At 35.9% G+C, this 8,186-nt stretch overlaps 2 long non-coding RNA genes across 5 annotated transcripts; one reads left to right on the top strand and one right to left on the bottom strand.

The window, feature by feature from the left end:
- The first annotated feature begins 298 nt into the window (after nt 1-298).
- LOC148781722 (uncharacterized) lies at nt 299-4,478 on the top strand. Of its 3 annotated transcripts, none has more exons than XR_016057901.1 (3): nt 299-3,343; nt 3,432-3,736; nt 3,848-4,478. It is a non-coding gene; the product is annotated as an uncharacterized LOC148781722 (long non-coding RNA). The 3 variants fall into 3 exon arrangements; XR_016057900.1 differs by having other exon boundaries at nt 299-2,798; nt 2,913-3,343; nt 3,432-4,478; XR_016057899.1 differs by having other exon boundaries at nt 3,432-4,478.
- Nucleotides 4,479-5,093: 615 nt separating this feature from the next.
- Nucleotides 5,094-7,921, bottom strand: LOC110007333 (uncharacterized). Of its 2 annotated transcripts, none has more exons than XR_016057902.1 (2): nt 7,182-7,921; nt 5,094-5,725 (listed from the first exon to the last, which is right to left on the bottom strand). It is a non-coding gene; the product is annotated as an uncharacterized LOC110007333 (long non-coding RNA). The 2 variants fall into 2 exon arrangements; XR_016057903.1 differs by having other exon boundaries at nt 6,999-7,921.
- Between the last annotated feature and the right edge of the window lie 265 nt (nt 7,922-8,186).

Raw genomic sequence — 8,186 nt, forward strand, 5'->3', positions numbered from 1 at the left:
GAAGATATTTAAGCATTAAAACAACCTCTTCTAGTGAAAGTTTTTAGGCAGGCTCCAATTGGATTGTTTAGAGCCTCGGCTCTATATAAACTTTTCCATAGATATATATATAGGGATTTTTTGAAGTTAACAATCCTCCAAGCTTCAATCCTCCAAAAACCATAGGTTTAGTGGGACTTGTGAAGTGCCATTTTACATTTACTACCCTCAATTATTTGATGGCCAAAGCTCATACACAAGGGTATTTTAGACTTTTGCTAAAAACCCAAAAAAACAACTACAAAAAAAACGGGGGAATTGGAGGAATTTTGAATTTGGCCTCTGCTCTCTGTCCCCTCTCTGACGTGCCCCTGCTCTCTCCCCCCGCCCCCCCGCCCCCTTGCCTTCCCCATTCTCTCTCCTTCCTTACCCTCACCCATACTCTCTCTCTCCTAAAAACGCAGGCAGGAAACACTATCCTAAAAACGAAGATTGAATGGAGGAGTGCCTCTTTGAAAACCCATTAATGAGGTATGGATTATCCTAAAAATTTGGATTTTGAATATGGTATGGATTAATGAGGGAATTCATGCCCTGAAACACTATCCGAACTTGATGCTGATGAACTATTGGATGCTCTAAGATTGCTATCCGTCTTAGAGAGAGAATGCTGACTGCTGTACTGAGGCTGCATTAAGCGAAAACTCCTGAGGAAAAAAGCAAACAGTAATGTGATCATGGAATGAAGACACCAGAATATCAAAATCAAGAAAGTGTAACATGAAACTCTTTGTTTTTTTTCCACACAGTTGTCAAAAATTTTGCACTGGTGGTTCTAGTGAGAGTATTCAAAAGAGGGAACTGTACTTCAACAACTTCTGTGCTTTCGGAATCTTTCGAGTATACATCTGCATCACAGTCACTGATCTGCCTCCTGATGCTCTTACTGTAGACTTTTGTATAGTTCTTGCTTTTTTCACATTCACTGGAGAAAACAGAAGAAAAACATTGATTGATTTTTTGGTGTCGGTTTCTCTCTGCATTTTGATTTTTCATTGTATTTGTGTTTGTTTAGGCAACTCCAATGCTAAAAACCCAAGCACCTGAGATAAATGGAATTATCTTATTCTATATATAATTTTAAAAATCCCCCCAAAAAATGTGGGTTCATATTAGAATCCCTCAATTTAGTCTTTGATTCATTGTAGCTACTGCAATTATTGACTTGTTTGTAAATCTTGTTGAGATCCAACACATCTGCAAAGTATTCGAAAAAATTCCTAATAGAGGAGATGCCCTGTACAGTAGGGCCAATTTTGACATGTTGGCATCAAGAGCCTCTCCTTTGTGAAATTTATATTGCATTCCTATATTCTGGTGTATATGAGACAAGCATAATTGCTGCCATTTTTGAGGCAGGCAGGTAGAGACCATTGGTCATTCAGGAGAGGATTAGGGATGATGCTGGTTCTTATTCCTTTTAGACCAGAGTTATGAGGAGCTACTGTGTTTGGGTGGTGAACCTCCTATTGAGACCCTACAATTTGGTTGCTCTTTTGGGTCCTAATTACTTTTTTTTCTTTTTTTTTTATAGTGGTACATTGAGAAATTTATGCATGGTATTTCAACTATGATTTACCCAAATTCAGGTTGTAATGGTTTTAATTTTGGGTAGCACTATTCTTGGCACAATATAGTTGCAACAATTTTTGGCAGCTCTACTCTTGGCTGCAATTTTGGGTAGCATTGTTATAGGCACAATTTTGGGCATTGTTAATGACTGTAATATGTTTTTGAACTTTACATTGATAATTAGTACTAGGAAACAATATACTACTGTAATATGCTTTTGAACTTGAGTCTTTTTTTATAGGTACCTAAGTAGATCCCATATAGAAACTCCTCCAAATGAAACCATGCTTGTAGAGGGCTTTGCTTCAATTGTAGAAAACCCATTAGAAACAGTTCCTAGTGATTTAGATCCATACCATGGGAAAATATTTTCAAGTCATAATGATGCTTATGAATTTTACATGAGTTTTGCCAAGGCATGGAGGTTTTAAGTGCGTCGTCAAAGAACAATTGGAAAAGAAGGTGATGGCAATCGAACTATTAGAAGATACTATATTTGCCATAGGGCGGGCCATTTAACAAATAAAGAATTGTCTGCAAATCAAGGAGAAAGAGATCGATCATCAAGGAGATGCAATTGTGGAGCGCATATGAGTATCACAAAAGTCATGGATTCTAATATGTCATATTGGCATGTTGTAACCTTTGATAATTTGCACAATCATGATGTTCTTGAGCCACAAGAAGCTAGATTTTTGCCGGCTTATCGTAGTATTTCATAAAGTTACAAGCATCGTATTCAACAATTTGCCAAAGTCGGTATATGTGTGAGAGATATGATGCGGTTGTTTGAAATATAGAGAAGTCTTAAACCAGGGGAATTACCATTTATAGATAAGGATATCTGTAACTTTGTATGTGCTATGAACAATACGAACCGCGACAATGATGCTCATATTCTCTTAACAAAATGTAAGCAAATGAAAGATAGAGGTAAACATTTAAAGTATGATTTTACAGTTCGTGAAGGTAATAGGTTGGAGCATATTGTTTGGTCACATGGTTCTTGTTCTCGTGCATATGAGATCTTCGGTGATGTGGTAGTTTTCGAAACCACCTACAGGTCAAATGGTTACTCTATGCCATTCGGCATTTGGGTGGGTGTCAATAACCATGGTGACACTTGTTTATTTGGGTGTGTTCCACTACGAGATGAAAGAATTCAATCTTTTTGATTGGCAATGAAGGTATGTGATTTTCTACAAATTTTGAGCTTTGAATTCTTTGATATTCTTACCAATGATGTTTGTTTGACCCCGCTTATATGTTTCTAGTGTTTCTAAAGCATGGTATGGTTGTAGGCATTTGTAGGTCTAATGAATGGAAAAATGCCACAAACAATCCTAACTGATCAGGACTTGGCTCTCAAAGAAGCAATATGTAAGGAACTCCCCACCACTAAACATACATTTTGTATATGACACTTATTATCAAAATTATCTGGCTGGTTTTCCCTCCTCCTTCGTAAAAGATACAATGAGTATTTACACGTTATATAATATTGAGTCCATTGAAGATTTTGAAGAAGGCTGACATGCATGTCAATAAGTTTGCATTGCTTTCAAATAGACATATTAACAACCTGTGGAATTTAAAAGAGTTTTGGGCATTACCATACTTGAGAAGCCATTTTTTTGCTGGAATGAAGACGATGGGGAATTCAGAGTCCATCAATGCATCTATGAAACGATTCTCGGGTTCACAAACTCCGCTTAGTGAATTGATAGATCAGGTATAACAAATAATGATCTCATTGTCTTCCTTAATATTTTAATATATTGGCATGTTATTCTTTATAGTTTTTTGTCTCTTTTTTGTAGATGACAGTTGTTATTGAGATGAGAGATGTAGTGAGTCAAAGGCATTTGATGCAACAAAAGTCCAACAATGTGGATGTTCAAACAATGTGCCCTTTCGAAGATCATGCAGCACACGTCTTAACTCCTTATGCATTTTCAAAGATACAAGAAGAAATTATTTCATCTTTCCAGCATTTGACATCTAGAAATGATGATGGAACCTATGAAGTGACACACTTTTCAAAAAAAAGAGAAAGGGCGAAAAGTTTCTTTGATGGTTGAAGACAATATTATGAATTGTAGTTGTAAAGGGTTCGGGTTTACAGGTAACATTTGCAGGCATTTTCTTCATGTTCTCTTCAAGGAAAATTTTATTCAAATTCCAGACCGATATCTGCCAAAATGTTGAACTCTACATCATTGATATCAAATGTTAGCTCAAGCACATCAGCTGCATATGTTGAGCGTGTCCAAACTATACAATCACTAGCATCAACAATTGGTACAAAAGGTGCAAGATTTGATGATTGTTACAAGTTCATTATGGAGCAATTTTCAAGAATTTTAGAACATGTTGAAGAAGTAGAATGCATGAGGTCTCCTATGGTTGATGAAACATCTAATGCAAGTCTAGTAACTGAAGAGGATGAAAATAGATCTCATTGTGAAAGCATCCATGTAAAAAACCATGTTCGGTCTATCACAAAAGGGCGGCCTCTTGAAAAAAGGTTAAAGTCCCATGTTGAAGTTGCTAAGAAACCTAGATGTTGTAAGGTTCCTTCATGTGGCCAAACTGGCCATGATTATAGGAATTATCCATTAAGAAGAGGTTAATTTAGTAGGTAATCATTATATGTTAGAGAACACCATTCTTGGTATGATGTTGACAATTTTTTTGGGCAAGAAATGCTACTTTGCATATGAGATTTTTGAGCATTTACATGTGACAACTTTGTATATGTAATTTTGGAGTTGTATATAATGATTATTGTAAGGTTGAAATGTGGATGCAAATGTAATGAATATATTTTTACTTGATTAAATGCTCCATCTAACTAATTCACTAGATAGGATTTCAAGCAAAGTATCATTCTTTGTTCCTTGTGAATATGTTGGGGCAGGGACTGCATTTTCCAATTTGATATTAAGGAAGGCACATCAGGGCAGCAATGCTTAGGTTCTTTAAACTCACAGGATCATAAGGGCACAACAAGGCAGCAATGCAATTCAAACATATAAGTTACTTTTCTTTTTCTTTTGCTATTAAAATTAATAACCTGCCTGAAAAACAAAGAAAATAATGTTTGATGCCAACAAGAAAGCAAAGAGAGTAACAAATATACTATAGAAAGTGGACTTTGGATATATAGGCCACCCATTTCTAAATAGGATTTCAAGCAAAGCATCATTCTTTGTTCCTTGTGAATGTGTTGGGGCAGGGACTACATTTTCCAATTTGATATTGAGGTAGGCACAACAGGGCAGCAATGCTTAGGTTCTTTAAACTCACAGGATCATAAGGGCACAACAGGGCAGCAATGCAATTCAAACATACAAGTTACTTTTCTTTTTCTTTTGCTATTAAAATTAATAAACTGCCTAAACAACAAAGAAAAGAATGTTTGATGCCAACAAGAAAGCAAAGAGAGTAACAAATATGCCATAGAAAGTGGACTTTGGATGTATAGGCCACCCATTTCTCCATGTATCATAAACATAAAAAGGTAACATTCCTCTGATGTACCAATGGAAAATTTACAAAAAAACAAATGATATTACAGAGAAAGAAGACCAGGAAAGGTTCTATGGACAGTTAAAACCCATGCTCCTTAGATACACTCGGTGGATGTTTACATAAAACCTCATACATAAAAAATAGTAAAAGAAACAACAAAATAAGAGAGAGAACTGTAAGTATGCAAAATCTCTCTGCCCAAGCTCTTTCAACTATTGACTGAGCCCAAGCACCCCTGGGGATATGTTGATAACCCTCTATGGGTCACCAACTCCTCAGTTTCTTTATGTCATTATTTGATAATTTTTTTGTTTTGAGTTAATTGGCTTCTTCATCAGATAAACCATCTTCTTCTCCACCGCTATCTCCATTAACAGATGTTCAAGCTTTTCCTAGATATTGAAGTGGACCTTGAGGAGAACCAGACTGTAAATGGTGTGGCCACTGTGGAAACCATCAATGTGCAAATGGCTTTTCACTTCATCATTTGCCACTTCATCCGCCTGCAAATGCCTGTTCACCTCATCATTTGTCAAGCCATCAACGTTCATCGGCTCTCTGATCTGCTTTGGTGTGGCCACTGTAGAATAATCCAAAAAATAAACTAAGAACAAGTTTCAAAAGCAAACTTTGGATGAATTTTCTTGCTATATCATTGCATTCAATTGTAAACAAGAAAACCCATTTCAACAAATTTAACTTTCGATTGTAAATCAACCAACTCATTTCAGTGAATTGAATGATTCCTTCAATAATAACATTTGTGGTTTCTTATGTCATTCTAGTACCATATGGGTCTCTAATTTGCTTAGAACACAAAGAAAATCACATTTTTTTGCTTGTCTTTTCCTATTTTTTTTGCAAAGCCCTCTACAAGCACGGTTTCATTTGGAGGAGTTTCCATATGGGATCTACTTAGGTACCTATAAAAAACGACTCAAGTTCAAAAGCATATTACAGTAGTATATTGTTTCCTAGTACTAATTATCAATGTAAAGTTCAAAAACATATTACAGTAATTAACAATGCCCAAAATTGTGCCAAGAACAATGCTGCCCAAAATTGCAGCCAAGAGTAGAGCTGCCAAAAATTGTTTGATGCCTCAAAATTGCAACTATATTGTGCCAAGTTAAAGCCATTACAACCTGAATTTGGGTAAATCATAGTTGAAATACCATGCATAAATTTCTCAATGTACCACTATAAAAAGAAAAGAAAAAAAAGTAATTAGGACCCAAAAGAGCAACCAAATTGTAGGGTCTCCATAGGAGGTTCACCACTCAAACACAGTAGCTCCTCATGACTCTGGTCTAAAAGGAATAAGAACCAGCATCATCCCTAATCCTCTCCTGAATGACCAATGCTCTCTACCTTCCTGCCTCAAAAATGGCAGCAATTATGCTCGTCTCATATACACCAGAATATAGGAATGCAATATAAATTTCACAAAGGAGAGGCTCTTGATGCCAACATGTCAAAATTGGCCCTACTGTACAGGGCATCACCTCTATCAGGAATTTTGTCGAATACTTTGCAGATGTGTTGGATCTCAACAAGATTTACAAACAAGTCAATAATTGCAGTCGCTACAATGAATCAAAAACTAAATTGAGTGATTCTAATATGAACTCATAATTTTTGGGGGGATTTTTAAATTTATATACAGAATGAGATAATATATAGAATGAGATAATTCCATTTATATAAAGCGCTTGGGTATTTAGCATTGGAGTTGCCTAAACAAACACAAATACAATGAAAAATCAAAATGCAGAGAGAACCCGACACCAAAAAATCAATCAATGTTTTTCTTCTGTTGTTTCTAGTGAATGTGAAAAAAGCAAGAACTATACCGAAGTCTACAGTAAGAGCATCAGGAGGCAAATCAGTGACTGTGATGCAGATGTATACTTGAAAGCTTCTGGAAGCACAGACGTTATTGAAGTACAGTTCTCTCTTTTGAATACTCTCACTAGAACCACCAGTGCAAAATTTTAGACAACTGTGTGGACAAAGAACAAAGAGTTTCATCTTACACTTTATTGTTTTGATATTCTGGTGTCGTCATTCCATGATCACATTACTGTTTGCTTTTTTCCTCAAGAGTAATGCAGCCTCAGTACAACAGTCAGCATTTTCTCTCTCTAACACGGACTTCAATCTTAGAGCATCCAATAGTTCATCAGCGTCAAGCTCAGATAGTGTTTCAGGGCATGAATTCCCTCATTAATCCATACCATATTCAAAATCCAGATTTTTAGGATAATCCAGACCTCATTAACGGGTTCTCAAAGAGGCACTCCTCCATTCAATCTTCCTTTTTAGGATAGTGTTTCCTGCCTGCATTTTTAGGAGAGAGTACATAGGGGAGGGCAAGGAAGGAGAGAGAATGGGGAAGGCAAGGGGGCGCGGAGAGAGAGCAGAGGTGCGTCAGAGAGGGGATAGAGAGGATAGGCCAAAATTCAAAATTCCTGCAATTCGCCCTTTTTTGTGGTTGTTTTTTTTTTTTTTGGGTTTTTAGCGAAAGTCTAAAATAACCTTTTGTATAAGCTTTGGTCATCAAATAATGTGAGGGTAGTAAATGTAAAATGGCACTTCACAAGTCCCTCTAACTTGAACCTATGGTTTTTTGGAGGGTTGTTAACTCTAAAAAATCGTTTATATATATATTGAAAAAGGTGGGATTAACTCACTAACTCATATGAACATATGAGTTCATATGAGCTCAATGGCCCAGATTAGATCTGGGCCGATTTGACGGTCATAGATGTTTGTTAGTATTTAAATTTTAACTTTTTTCTACAAATCCAAATCACTTTAAATGTTAGGTGTGTGTTCATAAAAAATAGGTGAATCTTCAAAAAATATCAAAAAAATATTTTACATGAAATAAATTTACTTTTAGGGGTATTTTGGTCATTTTAGTTTTTACGAATAATTTTTTTGTATTTCTATTACGTGCGCCTTGATGAGAAGAACACACATCTAAAATATCAAGTGATTTGGATTTATAAAAAAAAAATTACAATTCAAACACTGAC

This window comes from Amborella trichopoda, chromosome 6 (genome assembly GCF_054954075.1).
Source record: "Amborella trichopoda isolate Santa Cruz 75 chromosome 6, AtrichopodaSantaCruz75HAP2 v2.0, whole genome shotgun sequence".
NCBI classification, from domain to species: Eukaryota; Viridiplantae; Streptophyta; class Magnoliopsida; order Amborellales; family Amborellaceae; genus Amborella; species Amborella trichopoda.